Source organism: Lichenostomus cassidix, chromosome 1 (genome assembly GCF_008360975.1).
Source record: "Lichenostomus cassidix isolate B80296 chromosome 1, HeHo_3.0, whole genome shotgun sequence".
Classification (NCBI taxonomy): domain Eukaryota; kingdom Metazoa; phylum Chordata; class Aves; order Passeriformes; family Meliphagidae; genus Lichenostomus; species Lichenostomus cassidix.
In genome coordinates this window covers 19,057,526-19,083,845 of record NC_139479.1, presented here as the reverse complement: position 1 = coordinate 19,083,845, position 26,320 = coordinate 19,057,526, and the positions used below count along the sequence as shown (strand labels likewise).

The window sequence follows — 26,320 nt, the reverse complement described above, 5'->3', positions numbered from 1 at the left end:
TCATTCACATGACATTATAGTTCACTTATTTTTCTGGATGAGAAAATGACAACTGTAGAATGGTGAGTATCCTCAGAACACCTGTCTAGAAGTACTGGGTCATTCAGAAAAATTCAGAAACTACAGAAATATTTTAAGCAGCTGCTCCCTGGGAAAAAAAAAATGGATTCAACTAACTGTGTAGAACTGTATTAGGGAAAGAGGGAAGAGGAGAGCCTGAAAAAGTAGGTTTTTAGCATTCTAGAGGGAGATCGAGAAGAAAACCCTTGTTTCCAACCGGGTTTCATTTAAATTCATCCTCCTCTCTTTCGACTAGACTGTCTATATAATCTCCATGCAGCTATCTTCCACATCTATAACAGTTGCAAGCTGAATGTCTAACTTCAAAGAAACAGAGACAGAATCCTTAGATATGCTGAAGTCCTACAATTTTCATTAAAATTTCTTGCTGAATGGTGCAGCGAGAGCTCTGTTACTGCCCCTGTTGAGAAGGAAAACCATGGTGTGAATTGAGCTGACTCAGGGCCTGCTGAAGCATCCGTGTGCCCTGGACACATTCCCTGTGCTGTCCAGCTGCTTGCCCAGCTGTTATGCAAAGGAGGAGGTATTAAGGAGAGCCATAGGTTTTCAAGAAAGTACAGCAAGGAAGGGAACTGAACCCATGGAGCATGAGAAGGAACTGGGTTTATTCCCAGCAGTAATCGAGGCACAAGCTGCTCTACTCATAGCTTTGTTGGTCCTGTTGCCCACACAGTCCACTTTGTATTGCACTTGCTAGTCTTCCAGAGACTCCAGCCTGGACTGGGGCTGGCTCATGAATACCAGGAAAGTAGCTAACCTCTGGCCACAGGAGTAGTAAAAGCAAAGAATAAATTCTTATCTAAATTTCTGACCATCAACCACTCTCAAGGCAGAAAGTAGCTGGTATTGACCCCAGCTACAGTAGATACTGGTTGTACCACTAACAACACTTCAGGGTACCACTACAAATAATTGCATAATACCCCAAAATATATATGATACTGTTTGCTGTGCATTGTTGCGAGGTATACTACATTGCAATATTGCAATATACTACTTCGGTATCACTAGATGCAACAGGATAAGTAAAAGCACAGATTATGGCCTGTAAAGGATTACAGACAAGTATTATAGTGAATGCAGCTTTGCATTTTTAGAACATTTTTTGTATTACCAGAGTTTCACACTCATATTTGCAGTATTTGTCTGCCAGTCAAATTTGAGAGAAGAGTCTAAGTTAATGACAAAGGTCTAAATAATCAAAATAATGCAGTTAGATCTATGGACTGGCACATTTCCTCTAAGAATTTTTAAAGAAACTTCACTAGAATGGTTCTATCCTAGAGAGCTGCTCTTTAGCTAATACCTTTCAAAGCATAATGCCAAACACTCAGCTAATTCACCAAATTTTTGCAGGGAGATTTTGCCATTTGCAATGATAGTGCACCATTTTTACATTGCAGAATGGGAAGAGAGCATTTATCTTCCCTCTTGGAATGGTTCAGAGGACTTGGGCTGGAATGCATCAAGCTGCATAAGCATGTGCTCTCTCTTAGATTCCTTCCTATTATGAGGACTGGCACTCAGTACCAGAAATCCATCTGAACTACACCACTTCTACAACGTGCAAAATCCAAAAAATAAGCATACAAAGTTAATAAATAAACAGTTAATCAATTAATATACCAATTGTCAACAGATAAGAAAGGACAAACCACTAAATTTTGAGCCTGCTAAAACCTCTTTCCTTCTGTGGTGTATGAGACATTTATCTGTAAACAAAATGCCACTAGTGAATAACTGTGAAGTTAAAAGAAATTTGTGGTAATTAAAAGCAGAGCTGAGAACTGAAATATTCCCTCCAGGGACACTTATTCAAATACTGCCTTGTTTAAATGTTAGAGAATTTAGGCTAAAACATAAATAATGATAATTATCCATAGCCTACAGATGACTAATTGATTACTGATGAGTGATAGTTGGTTAAAATTAAACTAATTTATCAACTTTATATATAAATATCATAGACCAGGCTTTAAAAACCATAATTCATGTTTAGAAAACTGTTCCAAATGTTTATTAGCCAAAAGTCGTGAAACTAACATTTAGAATTTTTCACTGAAGTTTTTAATACTTACTATATTTTTATACAGTGGATCCAAAACTGAAAATAGTCACTAATTTTAAAATACCTGTGATAAAGCAAGCTATTTATAAGAAAATTAAGTGACATGCTCCATGCTTTCCTCTGTCTCCTGCTACAGAGTGGTGTCCCATATCAGAAGTCTGCTCTGCTAGATACTGTATGAATATAAGACAAAAGCAGCTAAACATTCCAAGCAAAAAGCCTAGCATTAAAAGATCAAAAATTGATACTACCTTTTATTAACATTATTTTTAAATCCCTTGACACATGACATTCTAAAAAAAGCACAAATTTGGACTTCACTGCTTTGGAAGCATTGTCTGGGAGCCTGAAGGGCCTTGCCCTGAAACATTAAGCATTTGTCTAGGTAAGAGGATTAAATACCAAAACCAGATATTTATTTGGAAAACGGCAGCACTGAGACAATGACAAGAACAAGGAAGATGCATCAGCAAAATATCACCATGTAGGCTTTCGAGGGAATCATGGGAAGCTGAAATTCAGGGAACATTAATACAGGAGCATACTAAAGTAACATGGCTGAAGCGATACCTGGGACACACAACTTTGACAGCAGCATCTTGGACAAGGAGGAACAAAATGAGCCAAGAATCAAATTCATGAGGAGGCAAGAGTAGGAGCCTCTAAAGGGGAATGGTCAATGTATAGACAAGCAAGGACTTGAGCATGGCAGCAGCTGTATGAGAAAATGAAAGGCTAAAGTTATGAGGAACTTCAGCCTGTCTGAAAATATTGTTTCAGACAAACACCTGCATATTCATACACAGATACACGTACAAACAAATATATCTACCTGTTTATGTGTGTATGTATACAGACACACACACAGACACTTGTCATTGTCAGGTCAAAAATACCTGACAGAATGAAAGAACATCTGTGAAGGTCCCATTCTGTGGATGCCACATCCCTGCAAGTGCTCAAGGCCAGGACCCTGATCAACCTGATCTAATGGGAGGCATCCCTTTCCACGGTGGGGTTGGGGGGTTAGATCCTTTTAAACTGAAGCCCTTCCATGATTCCATAAATGCAGATTGTTCAACCCATGTGACTGCCTGATTTTCCACAGATTGCAACAATTTTTGGTTTTGTTTCAAGCTGTGTTTTTTTCTTCCCAGCTCTTTCGCCTGCAGATCGTGCTCCTGACTGATCTCAACTGCAATAGGCTGAAGCCAAGCATGCTGATGAGAAGTACAGCCTGAGTGTATGCAATGCTGGGATATGACTCTCAGAGAAAGATGTCAAGCCTCCCAAATGTCATTAAAGGTTATAGTGTCAAAAATATTAAAAATTAGTTTCTTAGATGCACATTCTCTGAGGGGAAGTCTTAAAGGCAGTAGCAGACAGCTGAGGACAAGGAAACAGTTGTCGTTGTCGAGGAAGGAAGCCCATGTGGTTTAAAGAACAAAGGAAAGTGTGGGAGCACAGGGAGGCAAATGTGCATGAGGGAAACCACAGCTGGCTGAACGCATTCTAGCAAAGAAGAACAAAGATTGTAGAGGTTTATAAGAGTCATGGTAGAAAGGCAACTGAATTAACTGAATACATTGGTCAGAAACTTCATGAGATGAGCAAAAAGTAGGCTTTAGCTTTTACATTTTCCATTGGCACTAAGATGATTCTTTTAAGATAGCTACACGTACAAGGAGCTATGCTTTCTTTCCTGAATTGCAATTCAGGAAAGAGCAATTTTCTTATCATGTATGAATATATTAGTGTGAGAGATCCATGTTCCAGCTGTGATTTCAATATTTATACATAGTTATAGATTGAGCACACAGTGTAGAGAACATATACTTGAACTTTGACATCTCATATTATTGATTTGAACAAGTTGTCTTCAATGTCAACTAACAGTCCACCTGTTACAGGAGCATGCAGTTCCTATCACAAAATCCCCCTTTATATATATGTTCACTTATAGAAAGAGTTGCCAGCTTCCAAAATGGATTTCTCCCTAATCATTGCTGAAGAACAAATACAAAGCTTAATCTGGTTCCCTTGTTCTCTTTCTCTCAAGCATTTCCTGGCTCTCTGCAGAAATTTTATTAAAAGTGGACCATACCTGGAAAACAAAAAGGTAACTACCAGCATACAAAAAACCCAAGCAATAGAAAGTCCATGTTCAAATTTCTGCTTGCCCCTGCTTCCAGTCCCATACAGAATCCTATCACCTTGATATCTATAGATGTCTGTAATAACAGTTCTGTAAAGGTAGGTAGGGTTCACCTTTGGACTCTTTTCTTTGCAGCACAGATTGGAATGCATTAATTAAGAAAAAAGAAACCAGCTAATAAACCACCAGTTTTCTCTATTTGAAAGTTTACACTGGAATGGAAATTGAATCTTTGTGACCTAATACTATGTTTAAGTGACAGGAGATTCAGTTACTGGTTCTGAAATGATCAAAAACTGTTGAAGTGAATTTCAGCATTTTAGAAGTGGATTTGTGCCCAGGCATTAGACTATATTTAATTTAAAGGTTTGGGGTATTTTTTTGAGTTTTTGAGGTTTTTTGGTTTTGGGTTTGTTTTTTTGGTTGGTTTTTTTTTTCAGGATGAAGAATGAAATAACAGAAGACAATTAATTGAATATTAAGAGTAAGAATGGCAGGAGAGTATCGGATTTTACTTCACTCAGTCTTAGCTTTGTTTTAAATAGAGAAAAGTAATTTAATAATGAATTTCTCATATAATATAAATAATAACTGTTTCCAATGCTTATCTCATGTTCTCTACGAAAATAAAAGAATACAAAATGACTGTCATTATCTCCTGATGGTTTTGGCTCTTGATCAAAGATAAACCTAATCTGATCTGCCTGTGCCCTATACTGAGATTTTCTATTGGGAGTTGCACTGCAGCATTCATCATTTGTGAAGTTTCAGGTTGCTCTTTTTGTCCTAGTAAAGCATAATGCTTTGTCAAACTTCTAAGATGTTTCTATCTAACATAATTAAAAATAAAACATTTGTTCAGCTTCACCACTTAAAATAAACATTGAACCCTTTGGAATAAAATAGGTGATTCAAATCTGAACCCTAGACAGGAATTCAGAATTTTTTTTTCAGTTACTTGAGGCAGCATTGTTTACTAGCTAGAATATGAGCACAATACTTGACAGAAGAAAAAAACCCCTGGGTTCCATCTCAAGACTTGGCAACAACTGTTGGTGAGACAAACACAATGCTTTCTGTTCTTGCTTTAAACTAAGGGTACAGTCACAAAAACTGTGGGAGTAGATATGGTTTTGAAGTACTTCAAGTAGAGAGCACAATAGATAGAAGTAATGAAAGAACGTTTGTGATGGTTCTGCAGTGTCACGTTGCTTTTGCTTCACACTGTGGTTTTCTTTCAAGTTTCAACAAAGCTCTTCTCTTATGCTGCCTAAATTCTGCTAGCACCTTAATTCAAAACTTTAGATAGAGAATCTAGCTTTCAAAGTTCATAAAAACATCAAGAAATCATGGCTGTAGCTGTCATAAAGTTCAAAGTAATTTTCCCTCTCCAAAATTCTCCAAGAGTAATGCTAACTCAATGAGTGAAAGAGTTGATTTTCAGGTACAATCCACTAAGCAGTACAAAACCTGTATGATCTCTGTGATCTCTGCTGCAAGCTTTGATGGTGACTTACAGGAATAAAGTCACAGCTGGAAGTAACAGGCTGCATCTTGGATTCTCAGGTTGTTTATAAATTTGAGACATGCTACACTCCTACTTAGCAAGGATTACTTAAAAGACACAGTAGTGTTACCTGTAATAGTTTCAAGGGATCCTGGTCCAGACCATTATAAAGACTCAATAATTTTTTTACTTAAACCTAGGATACTGAGAAATTTAAACAACAAAAAATAGACTCTTTTTCATTTATCACGAGTCTGTCCTCCTTAATGCAGCCGTTTATTTAAAAGAGGATATTCTTTTTTTCCTAACATGTATAAGTAAGTATATCATGTGAAGGAAAATATGCCAAAGAGAAAGGCGTGCTTTGAGTTTGTTGTTTCTTGCACTGTGGTAAAAAGTGCTGGTTGGAGGCATTCCTGGAGAATATTATTGTTTAACAATTCTGTTTAGAGCTTTGAAATGGCAGCCCTGGACTTTATCCCATAAGTTCTCATATGAATGATCCTTACTCCTGCAAGTAGTTCAGCCAGAGAGAGAGACAGATCACTATTTACCATGTATTTCCATTACATGGGGCTGAAAAATTATATTGTTTTTAACTATTCATGCCTCTTCCTTCTCAAAAGCTGTGAGATAACATACTCAGTCTTTAAAAGTTCCATTCCTTGTTCCATCCTCCCTGCTATGGGCAGGGATGTCTTCCACTAGACCATGATGCTCAAAGCCTTGTCCAGCCTGGCCTTGAACACTTCTGGCAATGTGGTATCCACAATTTCTGTGGCCAGCAAATTCCAGTGTCTCACCAACCTCATAGAAAAGAATTTCTTCCTAATGTCTAAGCTAAACCTACTCTTAGTTCGAAGGCTTTTTCTTTTGTCCTATCACTACACACCCTGGTAAAAAATCCCTCTCCAGCTTTCCTGTAGGCTCCCTTCAGGTACTGGAAGGCTGCTGCAAGGTGTCCCCAGAGCCTTCACTTCTCCAGAAGCAGAACTGAGCAGCCTCAGTTCTCTCAGCCTGTCTGCCTAGCTGAGGTGCTCCAGCCCCATGACCATTTTTGTGATCCCTTCTGGACCCACTCCAACTGCTCCTGGCTGGTACCAACATGAAACAAAAGCAGCAGGTAATAGCCAGTGGGCTGTATGAGGGTTGGTAGTCTGTCAGTGACACCCTGACATGAGCCCCCAGTAAGCAGCACCTCTATCTTGAGCACACGGTTGCCTCCCTCTGTACCTGGCAGAAGAGTCACCCACTGCTGTCACCAATCCCCTTTTCACAGCTGCACAAGTTGTTACACAGGAGCAGATGGAGCTGCCTTTCTCAGATCCAGCAACAACCCTGATCTGACAGGTCTTTCCTCTTCACTCTCCAGAGCAGTGAAGTGTTTCTGTGAGGGCATCTCAGGTTTCAGGGGAAGTCTCTTCCTCCTGCAGGTCCCTGCCTGTTCAAAATTCTGTTTTTCTGCCTTACTGCCCCCCTGCCTCTGTGTGTGCTGGTAGGAGAGGTTTTGGCTGTTTGGCCATAGGCTGTGTGTCCCCTGCAGACTGCTTGGAACCAGCTGCCTAACTCCTTCTCAGTGTCCCTGAGGAGGACAACATCCCTGACATTGTGCAGCCTTCACTCCACTTTTTGCAGCTCAGTCACCAGCCTCAAAAGCATAGGGAACAGATACTGCAATCTCCACTAAAATGTGATGATAAAAACTGGATGGTATTTTGTAAGAGGTTACAGCCAGAGTAGAAAAATCCAGGGTGGTATCAGTTCTGATTCCTTAATAATTTGCAAATCTCTCATTGAATGTCATATTTATGTTCCCGGAGTTCTTCAGTGGATTTCAGAGATGAAAACACATTTCACACCTAAAGATACCTTACAGACTGAAATATGTACTGAGTTGAGCTAGATGTCTCCTGCTGTACTCTTAGGGCCAAAACAGCACAGCAAGTGTGGTACTGTCAGTGAATTAATTTTAGATTTGACCTAGAGAGGCAGGTTTCTATGGGGTAATGTTAAGTCATTCACTATAGAATCCCAAGGTCTCTTGCAAACAAAGCTGTCAAATTGCAAAGGTGCTTTGTGAAATCACATATTGTACATCAGACACTGAACTGAGACTCCAGTGTTCATCCTCTGCCAAGTTCTCAGACATGAACAGCTCATCTTTAACCTCACTAAAGACCCTTTTTTTGACAGTAGAATGAGAGCTGCAACAGACTGCAGATTGTCATTGAAAGTAAAAGGTTTACAAAACTTGTATTAGACATTAATGCAAGCCTGGGGGCCTTTAGCTCTTGGGTGACACGAAAAAAAATATGGCAAATACACAAAACCATTTTACATAATGACAGTCCCATGTCTTGTAAGCAGTCATTCTGCCAAAGGGCAAGTTCCTGCTCCCATTTAAGTGAACAGCATGATTTCCATGAACAAGACTAGGGCCTTTACACAGCTTTTATTTACCTTTTCTTTTCTTACATATTCACTAGTCTGATTTTCATGCTTTCCAATCTCTATTTTATATTTTTTACAAATCAACTGAGCAAAGTATAAGTCCTGAAATACTTTTAAATTACAGTAAAACAAAATCTTTCACAAATTAATTCATAATAAGCATCATAATAAGCATTCATTCATTCAAAATAAGCAGCCCTTCACTTCAGACAAATAGCAAGTTACAATGCTCAGAAAGATTAACAACAGGACCGTGAAACCTGATGTTTTCCAGATAGAAGGTCAATAAATAACTAACAGGCCCACCAAATATCTGCCTCAGAAGGATCTTGAAACATATTAGAACCAAGAATTTCTGAAACATAGCAATTACTGTCTTTTCACATGAAGTTTGAATTCAGAAAATGGATTAGGATGCTTAAAAGAAATGTAATTATGTACTGCGAAACTGAAAAGTAGTTGAATAGTTTTATCTTGATTTGGGAGGAAAGAATACTGTCTCAGAAGGCAAAAGAAAAGTTTTAAAGAGACATCAATCCTTGTTCTTTAAAGTAGACACTAACTCATATTGTGTCTCTTGTAACTCAGTGACCAGATATTCAAATTTCATTCCAGAAATTCAAATTCCTACTGAAGCAATGTTGCATGAATTGGAAACGTTAACAGAAAGACAGGATATATTTTCCAACTATTTTCACCATAGCTTGGTGGGCTACTAGTTTATGAACAAAATAAAATGAATGAAATGGAGAAGTAAAGAATGAAATAAAGATCAAACACACAATATCCTAGTGACAGAATTCCTTGCACCACACACCAATATGCTTGCAGGGCATTTACATAACCTTTAAATAGTCACTAGAAGTATTTCCTCAACTTGGCCAGTTTTTCTAGTGAAGTAACAACACACTGTGAAGTTGGTCAGCAAAAGTAAAATGGACCACTTTTACTATGCAGAAACCTCTTTATTGTTACAAAGTTGATGGTGGCTTTGTTTCCACCTATATCTATTTAATATGGACAATCCAGAAGGTCAGGAGGTTGGATTACATAGAAGAGTTGTGGCTAGGTAGGATTGCCTAATGTAAAAGCTGTGAACTCTGGGTATATATTTAATGAAACTAAAATATTGAGGGTATGTCAAATTTCTGGGGCTGCAAAGGCCATGTGAGCACTGTTTTACCCTTGTCAGGGATCTTCTGAAGGCTTATTACAGAGTTGAAAGTGAATATATAATACAGTTCATGTTCAGGAAGGCTGGGATGTCCTGACAGTATCAGAATTCCCATGCACAAGTGAAGAGCAACATGCGCATGCCTGGGTAGTGATTTCTGGAAATCCCAAAGATGTTTAGGGTTCCAGAGGAAGAGCAGGCAAATTAGAAGCATGTGAGCCATTAGAGTTACCATCTGGAAATTCTGGGCCTTTAAAATTTGCAAAGTCCAGGAGAGGACTCACCTCAGAAAACCTGAGTATATGAAAACTTGTTATTACAAACTTGTCAGGGCTTAGAATGTGAAAAAAACATCATAATCGTGGATGCTGATGAACTTCAGTTAGCCAGAATCAGGGAACCACAGTAGGATCCCTGAGTACTTCTCACCTGTGAAATCCACTTGAGCAGAATGGACAAGGCCAATGGAAAACATTCTTATGATCTGATGCAGAGTTGATGCAGAAAAAGTGCATTATTGGTATAAAAGCTAAATTCAGATGAAAAGCTGAGTGAAAACTAGTACTGTAGCTTGCTCATCAGTAAGAAATTCCACTTACACTAGTAAGGTGTTATTTTGCAGAAATGGATAAATGCCATCCACTACCTACTAGAGTATCAGTAGCTCTCACACAGTAACTATTGAATAAAACATTTAAAATTCCGTATTCTAACTTTTTTCTGTGGTTGAAATTTTGCCACTGTAAATTTCTACTTCAATAAGAAAAAAGCAAGTGAATGTAACATTTTGAATGGGAATCCTTGTAGAAATTAGACTCCATTGCTTCTCTGAAGGAGAGGTTCATTATGACAGCAGTTACTTTAAATGAAGAAAAATCAACCAAAATTTTGAATTAATCAGAAACACAACTTTTTCATATTGGTTATGATCTGGATTCTATTAATTCCCAGGACTTTATTCTATGGTGTGTTGTTCAGACCTCTAGGCTTCTGGATTTTAGTTACAACCAATGTGAAGGCACAGAGGAGAGAAGTACTCTTGGCATTTGGCACATTCTAAAGCTATCAAAAATCAGTGTTTAGGAATCAGCCCTTTCCCAAGGCATCACAGTACTTACTGCCATTTCTTAATTTTTCTGAAAACCTTGGCATCCAAAAATCTTCCTCTCCTCTACCATGTTGGGAACCTGGCACTGTGTTCCACAGGACTTGGCATGGTGTCTCCTGGTCCCCTCTGCCATCTAACTGCACACTGCCCTGCGGTGTCCAAATCAGACACACATCAGGCTGCATGACACACTGCCAGTGGAGAAGCCTTGGAGCAATTCAGATCTTCCTCAGTGTGTGGTTCACAAACCACAGAAGCCCTTCAGAGCTCTGAGGCTGAAATAATGCTCACAGGGATGAGTTGCTAATAGAGTTTCCTAATGCTTGTAGTACAAACCAGACAGCAGCAGCCATGTGCTTCAGTGAGGAAAACCTGCCTTACATGAACTCATGTAACCTTGTCGTGTTGCTGGGGGTGTGCAAAAAAAGAACAATTAAATGTTTCCTTCTTCTCTCTCCAGTTATTATTAATTTGTAGTGCAAAAATGTAGAATCCAGTGGTCAGAGTGATAACTCAAGCAAACACTGAAAAAGCTGATAGAACAGAACAAAATTATTTTCTGCAAACTCTGTGGGAAGCTTCCAAACCCAAGACTTAACCTTAGGATTTGCAAAATTACACAAAAATGATTTAAATAGCCCTGTTTAAGGAAGTTGGCCCACTAGTGCTACGACAAAATTACAGCTGGTCAGTTGATTAAAGACAAAGGTATCCAGAAATGACTGGATTTGAGGACCACAAAAATCCAGCCACAGCAGCTGGGCTGGAATAGGCCAAACTTTGACTATTGCTCTTTAGTAATAAGTGTCCTGGTTAATGATCTTTGAATGTCAACAGCTGGGATCAGATGGAACACAAGAAAAAGCAAACTATGGATATGAGGAAGCAAAGAAGGAATGCTGCAAAGATGTTACAGTGATCAAAACTGGACTGACTGCAAATCCCAAACCAGGCTGCAAGAACAAAAGAGCATTTAATGGGTGGAAATTATTTGTAATATATTATTCTCCTCACATAATAAAGAGGAAATCTCTTTTTTCCCTTTTACTGTTGTCTTATATATTGGATTGAAACACTTCCTTCTGGTCCTCTCTGCCAAGTCTCAGTATCAGAGGAAATATCAGCTCACTATTGTTACTATATAAATTAGTTGAACTTCATCTAAGACCATTCTGTAGAACTACTGTGCCAAAAAGAAAAAAAAAATTGGTATTCTCTTAACTTACTACATCTCTGTTTTAAATAAATCTGCACAGACAATGAGATTAATCTGGAGAATGTAAATGACTATTAAGAGCTAAATAAGGCAGTACACAGAAAGCAGCCTCTGCAGATGTCTAAGCTCCACATAGGCCAGACATACTCACTGTCATACTGAATATTACCTGATTCTGCCCTATGCAAAGCTGTGACTGTAACTGATTTTCTGGGTCAGCAGCCAGACTGAAATACTGGAAGCAAAAAGTGGTTGTTTCTTTGGTCCTGCTCTGGGCTGGGAAAAGAACAAACTTGACCTGGGCTTCCCATTTCTCTGGGAGAGAATGAACATCCAGGCTCTATGGACAGCCAAGCAGGAGGGCAAACATGGCCAGTGATGCCTCTCCTGTTCAAGCTGTGCGTGCCAAGGCTGTGTGCTGCTTGGGACTCTGTGGGCCAAAGCAGCAATGTCAGCAGGCTGAGAACCCCAGAGCCCCCCACCCCTGGTTGGCTGGGCCCAAGAGATGGGCCAGAAAAAAGAAGAGTCCAGTCCAAATTTCCTGCAACTTTCTCCTCAGAGACATTGTCCTTTAGTAGAGGGAGTTGTTGTTTCCAAGACCCTCATGCTGAGATTAAAACCAAATCCCATAATTCCTGAGTTATTGGGGAAAAGAGGGATGACATGTTTAGAGTTTATCTCCAGGCTGCTTTTTCCTTACCACAAAAAAATCTGTCATTCTACTAAAAAGTGGAAACAGCTTTAGGAGCAAAACTCCATTTGTGATGAATTTGCAGTCACTAAAAATGTTACCCAACTCTATTGACTAAATTGCATGATAAGGCCAGTCTGATCCTTCCATTAAGCTCAAGATTATGCCAGCATTTTCTCAGTGACTTTAAAGAGCCAAATATTCTGACCAAAGGGGCCAAAGCTGAAGTCATTAACAAAAAATGTGGAAAAAAATCACAGTGAAGTTGTTAAGCAACTGCTACAACAGTTTTTTTGAGTATAGCACAGGATAGAGGCACTTAATTGTCTTCAGCAATGATGAAGGTATTGCATGTGAAATCCAGGATAACTGTTGAGTGTATTGTGAGCTGAAACAACTTGGCAACTAATTATTTCATCCTCTCACTAAGATTGCCAGCACTCTGCCATTTGACAAACTTCTGAGAAGACAGGAATATTTGTTTTTCTAAGTCTCAGACAGCTTTGGGTTTTCAAAGCTGCATAACCAAATGAAACTCATGAAATCCATGACGAATCTACAAATCCCACCCTGCCTATTTCTCTTTAACTTCCCTTTGTGGCAGCTCAAATCCAGGAGACATTAGTCTGTTGCTAGAGTAGATTTATGCTTTTGGAACAAATGTTGGCTCTAATAACTATTTTCCATTTCCATAGAAAGGAATGTTTACTAGTCAATACTGAGCAACAGAAGGATACAGCAGTCTCATTTACTCTTTGAGCCTCAAAATATAGTTTTTCTCTAAGTATATACATATAATAGGGATTCCCACCTACTTTTGAATGCTTTCTGCTTAGTATTTTTAAAGTTCTTTGCACATCAAAGTTCTTAAATGGTTCTGTGAACTTCACTCTTGAACATGTTGACCTTTAATCTCAACATTTGATCTCTACACTTTTTTTTCTTTTTTTAGTAAATTATTTTTTTTTTGTTTTCATCAAAACTCTGAAATTTCTCTATTTGTCCATTCCACCAAGCCCCTTTTTCAACTACTTCTGCTGGCAGCTGCTGCTTCTGCAAATTTGCAAGTAACTGCTATGCAGTAAGGAATAAAAATAAAATAATAATGAAAAAAAACCCCCAATCCCCCACCAAAAAAAAAAAAAAAAAGAAAAGAAAAACAAGAAAATAATGTGAAGGATTTTGTTGACTTCATTTGATCAGCTGCCCCTGAGCTGAAGTGTTAGGTAACTCCTTTGGGGCATGTAATGTTAATTATTGATGGATATCCAATTATGAAGCCATAATATTGAATATTCATATTGGAGACACAACCCCAGGAGATTTGCTTAGCATATGAAGGAACACAAACATTGTTGTTAAACTAAAGTATGCTCTAATCTGCAATATTTTATGTAAGGCTGATTTGAATGGGCATACGAAGCTTTATTAAACATAAACTTTTAAAGGCTCAGATTTGGCCCAAATGCAAATTCCTGTCTCCTGAAATTAGAATTCAATTTGTGGTCACTTTTAAAACAAATTAGAAATACAACCCACTTTCTTATGAGACTGGGTCACCCTGGTCTTTGTTTTACAGTTTTGTAATAAAGAAACTGATTATAGCAGTCACTTCATCACAACTCTCACCACTTTGTTTGATCTTGAACAGCCTTAGCAAAGACAACAGGGTGTTCACCATGGAAGTTTTTACAAATATTTGAGTTTTTTGCTGAATCTCCATGTGCCAGCCTGGGTCCTGACAGCTCTGGGGAATTCATTGTGCAAGAGCCCAATATCACTACTTTCCCCCAGGTGGAGGAGGTTGTTGCAGTTACAGTCAAGCATCCACACCCTGACAGAAGAGGGGGGAATGTTTTTGTAAGGGAGCAGGCAGGGAGGTCGAGCCAGCTCTGAGCATGAGGCCCCAGAGCTACCCTTGCCTGATCAGGGGTTGTGACTCTTCTGACCCTGATGGTGGCAAAGCTGTGGCTCCTGCTGGCTCCCTGTGGTGGACTCTCTTTCCTTGTTGACCTTGTCCCAGTAGAGAGTGGTGGGGAATTTTTCTGATGTAACATATTCGAGTTTTCTCATCCTGTCCTCCCCTTGCCATCCCAACAGGCTTTCCAGCATGGCTTGGATTAGCCTTAAGTTCTTGTGGTTTCTTGTTTCAGATTTTGGTCTGGCCATTTGTCATCCTGGTTCTGTTTTTCTCTCTCTCTCTGTTCTTAGAATGACAGAACACAGGATCACCTCTTCGGATAAGATTATAAATGCTTCACTGTCGAGTTGCCAGTAATGAGTCTCTGCCAAATTTATACTCTAAAATTCCCCATGCAGCAATTTAATTACATTATTTTGGATACAGCACCATAGCAGCTGCATTCATTTGATGAGGATTCATTATGGTTTATGGTGAAAACAATGGCAAATTAGCTCTGGTGTGTTTTGGAATTTGCTCTTTATTTAGTTTAGAATAGCCTTGATTCAGTGAGCATGACTCTCAAGCCCATTTGATCCTGCAGTCTGTGAGAAAGTGGGAAGGCTCTGACAAAAGTTTTCAAAAATCAGATATATCTACACCTGTTGAGCTCAGCTGTTGAACTCCTGCTGGTTTGTGGTTAAAAGGGAATTACCAGACAGATCATTCTACTATATTTCAAAGAATATTACAGGACTATTTCCAGTCATGTATATAAATCAAAATAAATACATAAATAACAAATCCTCAGTCTTGCCCATATTTTTCATGGATGAATCTTTTCTGCAGAAAAGTATTATATCCCTACCAGAAATTTAGTGTGAGTTCTCAAGGAAATAGAAACCAAATGACCTCTACAACTATTTCCAAGCTCAAACTTTAAGCCAGATTTGTGAAATATTTGTTTAACTTTTTTTTTTTTTAACTCTCTGGAAGATTTATAGTCAGGGGGTGACATGAAGCCTAATCATAGGGCAAAATTCACAGCTGGGATGTAAAAACCTCCTAAGTTTGAATTTGTTCTCCTACCACTATTCTCAACAAAAGCCACAGCTTCACATTAGAAGTTTTGCCAGAATGCTAACATCATGTGAGGGGCATAATTTCTGCAGGGAATTCTTGTGCTGAAAAAAGTCTTTCTATAGACACAGTTATAGTAACATTTTTGTATCTCTAGTTTCTTTTGATTTATTCATAGATGATAGTAATTTTAATGGTAAAAATTATTTTTGGCCATTTAAAAACACAAGGAAAAAGGAAGCTTTCTGTTTCCAGATTTCCTCAAATTCTATCACATTTGTACATCTTAACCAGCCTGTAGTGAGAAAGAGAACAACCCTTTACAGAGTTTGACATAGAGAAATTGTTGTACTCCCTTCTTTTTAATGCACTTAAGGGCTACAGGTGGAATTGCTTCTCCTTCCTTGAGGTAATACTTAAAGTTCATTCAATCACTTTCCTTCCTGTCCTAATCTGTCAGATCCTTGTCTTTACTTTGTGCCAGAACAAGACTAAGTCTGACCCATCACTGCATAATTTCAACTTGCTAGACACCCAGGAAATTACTCAGTTACTATGCAGAGTTGTTTCTTTTAACTGCTCTTGAGAGCTGGCATAGCTCACGGTGGGATTGAACTGGCATGGCGTGGGTGCTGAGGAGGAGGTAGGGATGAACTGCTACAGGAAGGGGAAAGTGGTGGATGCACGGAAAATAGCCATTAAATTGTTATAGCTGCTGGGAAATTGTATTTGAGGCACCTAATCTGTGAATCTTCTACATCTAGGGCAGAAGTCTTCCTAGAGTACACTTGTGCAGTCCATGGAGACTGCTGGGTGCACAGTGGGAGAAAATGGAGTAGGCTCAGTGGTCCCACCTCTGGTGTGCTTCACCACTGCACTGTTGGGGCTGCTCATGACCAGCAGAAAATGTAGGGAAATAGCAGTTCACCAAAGGGTTGCACAACTACTGAAGCTGCTCCAGTGGGGCCATAGTAGTATGCAGAACAGACAGGGAGAGCAACATAAAAGAAAGAACTATTTCTGGTGGCAGCAAGCTTGTTAAGTTAGTCCAGACATCCCACAATGTACCTTAGCATAAGTAAGAAAAATCCTAATTTGTCAATGATGAGTAATCAATCAATAAACAAATAAACAAACAACAATTAAAAAATGCAATAACATTTGTTGAAGCAAAGTGGAATTTTGGTGGTCTGTCTGAGGTCAGAATTTGCTATATGCTATAAACATAATATAAAACAAAAACAGTAATAGAACCAAATTTTTAAGACTGAACGGGACACGTTTTACTCTCAGTACCCAAGTGATACTGCTTCACAGCACTAGAAAGGAATTTAATGAATTCTGAATCTTAAACAAGAATACTGAAATTATGTATATAATGTATCAGAAAACAAAACACAAAAGCTTCAAAACACTTCTCTTGTACCTTGGCACACCCAGTTTAAAACAGCTTCCCATTATGGAATCACTTAGCTTCTCTGGGCTTTCTGACAGACTTTCCCCATGAATTTTTCTGTAGAAATAATGACTCAGAGAGTCACTGAGAGCCTTGAGACACGCAGCTTCCAAGATCGGATATTTGCCTGACCTTGCAGACCTCCTCAGGAAGGAAATGAGTTCCTCCAAGGAAAACACGTGACAGCAGATTCAGAGTCTGTTCTGCAAGCAGGAGTCATTCAGTGAGGCACTCCACTCTTGAACTTCAGGGTAACCTGGGGTTCTTACCATGCTTACAATATGTCAGAAAAACCCCAAACTGAATCACATGAACAAACAAGAATCCTCCCCTTTACTTTCTGTTGTTTTCTTCCTTGGAGTGACAGTTTCATTGCAAACTATAATTGGAGTCATTATAAAATAAGCTCTCCCACATCTGAATTTGTAACTTGTGACAATCATTTACCTGTAACACAACAATTTACTTGTACCCTTATACTGCAAACACTCATCTCTGCATACAATAGGTGCAAAAATTAGACTAAAAGAGTTTCCTAATTTATTCAAAATTATTTTGATATTGTACACATTAAAATCGGAAGCCTTCACTCTTGAAATGAAGTATTATGAGATTTAATAGTAGAATTCAAAATTAGTTTTATTTGTTGGGGTTTTTTTTTCATTTTGCCTAAAGTGTAGTAGTGACTTCTTTGACAGAAAAATTACATTGCTTTCAAGTGAGAGCATGCTAAATTATTTAGGCAGAGCAAGAGCCCATTTAAAACTACTCAAAATTCAGACTTCATTTGAATGATTTTCGTTTGTTCAGAAAAATGTTTTATTAGCTTAGCACTCTCTTTACCCAAGCTCTTCTAACAATAGCCATGACCAGAAAATTATTAACCTAAAGAGGTAGTATTACTCAGACTAGTTCACTGTATGTTCAGGCAAAAGTTTTCAACTAGTATAAACATGAACAAAGCTGGAAGTAATCAAGTAAATTAAAGAGGTAAAAGAAGATTCCTCCGATAATATTCTAACCCCAAAAGTACCGCAGCAATTAATAGCATCCTGCCTGCATAAGAATTTCAGTACATCAAAATTTCAGAAGCATATGTCTACCAAGTCTGAAAAGAAAGCCAATTCAGAAGAGGCAGAAAAAGTGTAAAAAACAACAAAAGGCTTCATGGTGCTGCTATGTTTGGTGGATTTGACTGGAAAGGTCAGTTTTTCCTCCAGAGTGATCATAAGAAATGCTCAAAAGAGGGTGAAAACATTGTTTTATGGTTAATATAATGCCCTTTCCCCCCCAAGCAAGAAAAGATTGAATAATCATATGAATTCACCCAAAGTTTGCATGATCTCAGCAGCATCTCATGAGTCTTTTTGGTAAATGGGCACCTTATCGACCCCTGGGCTGAAAATGGCCTCAGTGCAGGAGCTCCCTAACATGACAGATTTTTCAGTGTAGTAGTGTAGTTTTATTTTGAGATGAGTTGTAACCCTCACTGCCAGCCTTCCAACAGCAAATGCTTACAAAGCAAACATAGCTCACTCCTGCCAAGCTGAAGGGCACTCTGTGCAGTGGCAGAGCCCTAGCATTGGTAAAGCCATCTGGAGTGACCCACAGCCTCAGCAGCCATCTACACAGGGGAAGCAGGAACCATAGGAATGACCATGCAGTGACCAGGAGATCCATGACTACTGGAAAAACACATGAGGTTTCACTACCAAGCATTCACTTCTATTCATCTCTTACCTATCTGTACCTATATCTTTCCCCTTTAATAGTTCACAGAATATAGTCTGGTTTGTTATATTGGGAAAGACATTGAAAACATGTGGTTTTGGGATTGAGAATTTTAATGTTTTTTTCTTTTAAACTATGTCATTTAGATATTGTTTGCAGTATTTTAATAGTTACTTGAATTATTCCTTTGAAGGGATTTCTTTCATGCAGGTGTTCCAAGTCTTTGGACCAGAAATAAAATATTTTAAATAGTTATTCAGATTAACCTTCATTCATACACTGATCAGAATGTTCTCCTCTCTTTGGTAACTTATTATTAGGATCAATATTGCTCAAGTTCAGTTTGCATGAGTTATAATGCCCATATGCTGCTGTCTTAATTTGGAAATAAATTTTGCACATGCTGTCATTAGCTATGGCTTAACGAGTCTGCTTAAGGCTTCTACCACAAGACGCACATGTTGTGAACAGTTGCTCATCTTTAATCTCTTTCAAAGTTTGACAGAATCATAACAAATAGAAAAACTGGGGTTTATAGTCTCACATTTCAGAATAGCCAGCACATCTCCAGAAGCACAGAGATGAGTTTCAAGGGGGGGAAGGCTGCTGTGGGAACCTATGGAGCTTCCAGCTGGTCTCAGAGCAAAGCACCAGGTGCTTACCAAGGGAACATTAACCTGTATAACCAGCCCAGCAATGTAGCTTCTTCTCTTTCACTTCCTCACAGGATGTTTTCACTTCTCCAGCTGTTAATGAAAGATAATGTGTTTTCTATTTTTCCTTTACTAATTTTAACTATCAGGTAGTTACATGCAGAAAATTACTGACACTCAAGCACATTACAAGCTTGAACTGACATTGTTTTTGGTTGTTTTTGTGTGGGGTTGGGGTGTGGTTTTGTGTTTTGTTGTTTGTGTGGTGTTTGGGGGGTGGTTTTTTGTGGGGGTTTTTTTTTTTTTTGTTTTGTTGTTGTGTGTGTTTGGTTGTGTTTGTTTTTTGGTTTGTTTTGTAGTCAAACGGGTTAATGTTTATCTTCTGAGGCAGAAATAGAAGTTTAATACCTTTAAAGTAAGTGCTTCAAAATGTGCATGAATTTCTGGTAGAATTACAGTAAACAATATTAAAAAAAAGCTGCAGTGGCTTAGCATTTTAGGCATACCCCTGAACAAGAGGTATATTAACAATTCCATCCTGATATTAGTTCTGTGACCCAAGAGCTCTGTCCCACTCTCAATCCCATCTCTTCACTCAGCCTAAGAGTAGATTGCTGCTCCCATCTTCATCTGTTGTGGTATTAACAATGATTTATCACCCACAAGTGGTGAGCCTACGGTAAACAATGGTGTAAGAAATGATTAATGCAGTATGGCACTAGGAAGTAACTGCATAGAAAAGGCTGCACATTTTGCTACTATTTATTGTAATGAGCTGATATATATGTTACATTAAAGATCTTTTCTCACTGTACCTTTTATTTGGAATAATATTTCAAAAATAATTTTATATCAAAAGCATATTTTCATTAAGAAATTAAATCTGAAACCCTTATGAGATAGAAAGATTCTTTATCTCTTAAGATATGAGAGATTATCTCATATTCTGGAATATTTATTTTTTCTATTTTTCTTTTCAAATTTAGGGTTTGCAGATTTTTTGTCAATAGAGATGTTGGTAACTAACACCAGTTTCAACATCAGAATTAATTTATTACACTGGCACATAAGGCAGGACATACAGAGCCAGGAACTGCAGTGGCACCTCTTCTCTTAGGTGAAGAGCACAGGAATCCAGGCGTTTCAACATAAGGACAAGGGGAGGCAAGACTTATATTTCAAACCAAAATAATTATATGAAATCAAATATTAGTGCTTCCACTGAGTAGTGATACTAGCCAATATTAATTTCAAACTTTTTTAATATCTCTGCCATTACATGATGCAAACATCTCACTTGAATTTTACCGTGACCATATAAAATATCTATGTATCTGTCATGCTTGCTGTTGCAATTTGTTCTAAGCATAGCTGAGTGAATATTCCTTGAAGCTGGAATTACCTCTCAAGTACTTGTACAAGAACTTATATTATAGGACTTTTTTAAAACTGAGCCTTTGGGGATTGCCATACTAAAAATAAGTAAGTTAATTTCTATATTTGACAGATGTGGTTGGCAGAGATGATAGTACAGGGGAACTCTGTCTATTCCAAAGACACAAATGCTCATTGAGATGTTATTTTTCTTTTTTTCTTAAAAAAACCCTCAATTTTCATATAGATATGAAACTCTATGTTGTATGTTATTCCATCAAAACATTCTTGACTTTCAAATTTTCAGCATTTGATTTCTGCAGCCACTGTTCTGTGGGCCACAAAAAGGCTGTGGACAAGGGCTCTGAGGTAGTTTAGAAGATCATGAAACCAAATAACTCTGTAGATGCTCCCCTTCCACTGTTGTAAACTGAGATATTGCATAGGACCAATATGGCACACAAGGGAATATACATGAAAAAGTAGTACTTCCACTCCAGCCAATAGATATTAAAAAATAAAAGGCTATCATAAGCAGCAATCCCGCTGGCACCATGAAGGTCTATCATTAGGAAAGTCAGTGATATATTACACATTTATTAGCTAACAAAGATATTCTAAGGTATTCTAAGCATTCTACTTGTGAAAACAATTCACTTTTGACTGAGCATTTGTTCTGTAAAAGGATAAGGATTATTTAAGTATGTACTAATTTTCCTTTTTCTTTGCTCCTCCTAATTATTCACTGATTTGAGACAACTAGAAAATAGATTTACAAGAGCAACATTATAAATGAGATGTGAAAGCTGTGAAGTGCAGGAATCCCCTTGCCTCAACTCCTTGATGGGGGTGTTTGCTCTCAAGGGCAGCAATGTCCTTCCCCGCAAAAGAAAAGGCTTCCTGCATGGACAGTCAAGGGATGCCAACAGAGACAGGGGTTTGGATAACTGGCTTTGGGTAGAGGTAAATACAGATGGGAGAGAATGGGAACACACAGTCGGATCACCCATATCAGGCTTTGAATCCAAAGTGTACTTTAGCAACCCAACACAGCTTTCCAGGCTGTGACCTTCTGCAGGAGTTTCCCCTGCCATGGACTATTCTAGCTTTCCAAATTAGGCATCTTTTCTGTTTGGTATAAACCCTATGTAAGGTTCACAGTGCTAATAACACAAACAAGTAATTGTCATTTTGCTAGGAAGTGTACATAACCAAACAGCAGTTTACAGCTTTAACATGGGCTTAAAATCTGTTATCTGAGCAGTGTAGACCAGAACCATGGAAAAGTATGGCAGTATATCTTGTTTAACTTCTAGTCTGGCTTCCCTGGAAACCAGAGTCAGGAGAACAAAAATAATAATGCTGTACTATTCACAATTTTGTTTAATTCTTTTGTTCTTCCTGAATAGATTAGACCTTCAACACCATCATTTCCTCTAAAATTGAAGGAAATAAGTATTATGTGAAAGATTTGCCAACTATTAAATTTTTGAAATTAAGTTAAAAAAAACTATAATATTATTTAAGGGAACTTGGGCAGATAAAACCCCTAATCTCGTAGTAGTTAAAACTATCGTAAAGTTCATTATCCACAGTTACACATGAAGTACTTCAAAATGCGTCCAAAATAATGAAGACACACACACACACTTGCCCCCTAAAAGACTAATTTTGGTATTCTGTATTAACACTTTCTGTTATCCTTCTAAACTCTGACAAAGAAATACCAAATGGAGGAAACAAAGGCATTTCAGATAATGTTGAACTAAAGAGAGAATTTTCTGCCTTAATAATTATATTTCAATGTAATAAAATAAGCGCAGATGGAAAACCATCGTAGTAAAGAGTTTATTCCTACATCAGTTCTCTTCCCTGCAACAACTTCATATTTTTGGATCTTTGCAAATACTGAACATAGCCAGTTAGTTATACTTTTGCATCTATTTCTGGTTTAAATAATTAAGTAATATCAAATAATATTCCATACTAATCACTGCGACCATTCATAATTTTAATTTCATAAAAAATTTATACACTGAAATATCTATCAAGCAGTATCTAATCTAATAATAATATGAAGCTGCATCTAATCTAATAATAATGAAAGGCCATGAGCTCTACACTTTGCCAGGCTGGGTATGATGTTTTAACTATATGTTGAACTTGCCTAACTGGCACTACAGAAAGTAATACTCTCAATCTGTTAAGTACAATGTAAAGGAAGATGCCACTTACCTAAAAGTTTATTAACACATATCACTATTACACCGACATATTATGTCTTCCCATATCAGTTGGATTTTATTAATATAGCTTCCATTAAATAGAAAGCTAGTAAAGTTAAGGGTATGCAGAGACAGTATACATTTAGATATGAAAATATTCAGCTACTAAAAAGGATATATGTATAAAACTGTAAAAACAGATAACAAATAAATCTATTAATGTATAGTTTATATAGATATGATCAAATATACTTTCACTGACCTACACATAGATACATACATTTTTTCTTAAAACAAATGTGTCTTTCTTCAAATTCAAAATTCTAGATATTCTTTAAGTTAGACATTACTGAATATTACCTGTATTTTTATGCTAGACAACACTACCTAGACAAAAGTACCAACATATTTTATTATGCACTGTTAGTATTGGTTTCATATATTGACACAAGCACTGTAAATATAAGCATAGAATGTATATAGATATATGTTTACATGTATGTGCATCATATAGGTAGTCCAGAAACCAATGTTCCTGAATTGCCAAGCCCACTGTTTGTAGGAGAACAGGTCTGTAAGTGCTGGATTCTTATAACATCACAGTATATCAATTAATGGTCAAGCTGACATTACAAAATAGTGCCATATAAAAACAGTTCAAAAGCTTCAACATTTTTTTTGCCAGAATCTCTGCAAAGTCATTTAAAGATGAAAACTTTTTTAATCTATAGCATGTGTACAGCAGGGAAGTAGACATATTTTTGTATTCTATTTGTAATAGCTATGGACTTGACAAAGGCTCCTATCTTTACACGGTAAAAAGTTTATAAGAGTTGAATTCAATACTCCCTACACAGAAACAATTCCTATTCCTTTAACATTCATGAGTAGTTGAATTGACACACAATAGAAAAAGTAATCCTTGCATCCTGAATTGACAGTGTAGGAAAAATAGATGTGTATGGACTCTACCACTAAAACTAGCCGGAAACCAGACAAACAAGGAGCTCCTTTTGTTTGTGGAATTGCTGAGTGTTATTCAGAGAGTTGCCCTGCTTTATAAACATGCCCAAACTAAACCAGCATTAATAAATTTCAAACAAAAATATGGTGAAACTAAGCTACAACAATTTGATTCAGCAGAAGATCTTTCTTGACTAAGCATTAGAAAAATTGTGCTAAAACTATCTTTTTGGCAAGAAGATATATGTTAGAGCCTAAATTCTTAGTACATATGAAGAAAAGTAAAAAAATTCATTTCGGTGGTGTTACGCTGGCTTTACACCATTTCAAAATACGTTTTATCATCTATTTTTCTCTTTTGTTACACCTCTTCACAGCTCCTTGCTAATATTAAATGTGTGCTATATTTCCATCCATGCCTTATAAGTTTGTTTTCCCTCAAATATTCTCTATTTTTCAGAATAAATCTTATCTTACTGCATTTTTTCCTCACTCCCATGAGTCTAACTGTATCTATCATACAATGGTAATTTTATTAATTTTTCTGGAAAGAAAAAGAATGTATGTTAAAATTGTAATTTCCTTTTTATTGCAACAAGACAAAAAGCAAAGAATCAATATCAAAAGTAATTAGCCATAAATATTTTCTTTGAGGTAATATGGTGTTGTAAGCACAGGCAATTTTTTCTATACTTATAACCTTGATTGTTTTTGCCGCTAAAAATTATTTTTGATTTATCATTATTTTGATCACCACATCATAAATCTAGTGTATTACCAGTATATTTCCTGTTCTCTGTTTTGGTGATGGTTTAGTGCTTTCTCCACTACTAACCATCATCTATGATCATCTTCAAAAAGAAAAACCAAAACCAAAGCGCATCTATCAACACAAAGCCAGCAATGGACATGAAGGTTGTATCATGTGGTTGCACAGCTAAGCACAAAAGGATTGATCCTGAAGGAAGACAAACACCCTCAATCCCCTCTGCCCCAAAACAAGTTGAGAAATAAAAGCACCTCTCAGGGCTGGAGATGTAGGTGCCAAGGGAAAACACTTTCCCATTCCGAGATGTTCACAATTATTATTACGCTGAGTGTTAAACACACATCAGTGTAGACACCTCTGCTGGACAAATGTACAGAACTCCTAATTAAGGAGTTTCATTTTTGCCACAAAAGGAGCTAGATTGTAATGGCATCTTTTGTCCTATGCTTAATGAGGGGTGAGATATTGTTTAAACCATTAGCAACACCACTGCAAGGAAATGTAAGTAATTAGAATAGCTTAACACCCAGACCAGCACCAGTTGCTGTTGTAGTATTAAGAGTGTGTTGATTTAAAAAGAAAAACCAAAAGAAAGAGTCGCCTTAGGGGGTTTAGCTTTTCTTTTTGAAAGATAAAGTTAACCACACATTTTTTAACTGATCCACTACATTATTGGCTACCTCATTCTCACTCTTTTGGTATTTTTTTAAAAGATTTTGGTAGCCTGTGTATCAAAACTCATGTATATTAAAAAGCCACAGCAGCAATATAGAAAGCAACAACCCATTTTCTCAAGTGGGGATTTTCGAAATCATTTCAATATTTAATTTGCCAGCAGTGTGTACACATTACCTGTAAGTTAACAAAGACCATCTGCAATCTCATACCTGATCTTATGTTAGCAGAAAGACCAGTGATTCAAGAGGTCATATCACCCTAAGGAAGGAGGAAGAGGACTGAATGTGAAAATGGACCTGAAATTTTTGCCCATCAGCTACCAAACACTGGTGTGCACTGTTATAGTTCCTTTACTTCTGAAGGATAAATGCCAATCTACGGAACTGAAAATCTCATTTTCTAAGATTGATTTATAAACCAGAACTAATTGCTGTGATGGGAGAGGTAATGAGAAAGAGAAGAAATCACTTTCAGATTACCGTCTTATGAACAGAGCATGTATGCTGGATCTGCATGGAAACCACTTGGCCTAATGTTCCTGGACCAGACCATAAACGTGTCGTATATGTGGCATAATAGGCATGACTGATGCCATCCCTGGCATTAGCAACATCAAATAGGCTTCTTCATGACTAAGATGATAGTAACAGAATTTTACATAGACTAACAATTTTCTGTGTAAGCTTCTTTTATACAGTTTTATACAAAGAAATGGTATAAAATTGTTTTATACAAAGAAATTCTGCATCTCAAAAAAATTATACAAATATTACACATAATGGTAGGAGTTGTCATTCTGAGACAAGATTTATTTGGCTCAAGTCTATGCTAACCATTAAATTAGTACTTAGTCTTCAAAGAGGCTGGTGTAAAGTACTTTAGTCAGCTTTTGCCAGGTTAGCTAAACTGGGTGACATCCAAAGTGAATGTTACTTGTCTTTCTGAGATACACCTTCAGAGTTTGCTTAGTCCTCTTTGCAGGACAGAAAAGACACAGATCATGCAAAAATACCCTCATTTTCTTCCTATCTATCTACGGT

The 26,320-nt window shown here is 37.5% G+C and overlaps 1 protein-coding gene across 6 annotated transcripts in view; it reads right to left on the bottom strand.

Annotated features, from left to right (window-relative positions):
• The window catches only part of MID1 (midline 1), a 237,430-nt gene that overhangs the window by 65,779 nt on the left and 145,331 nt on the right, over positions 1-26,320 (bottom strand). The gene's annotated exons all lie outside the window — the stretch shown is intronic.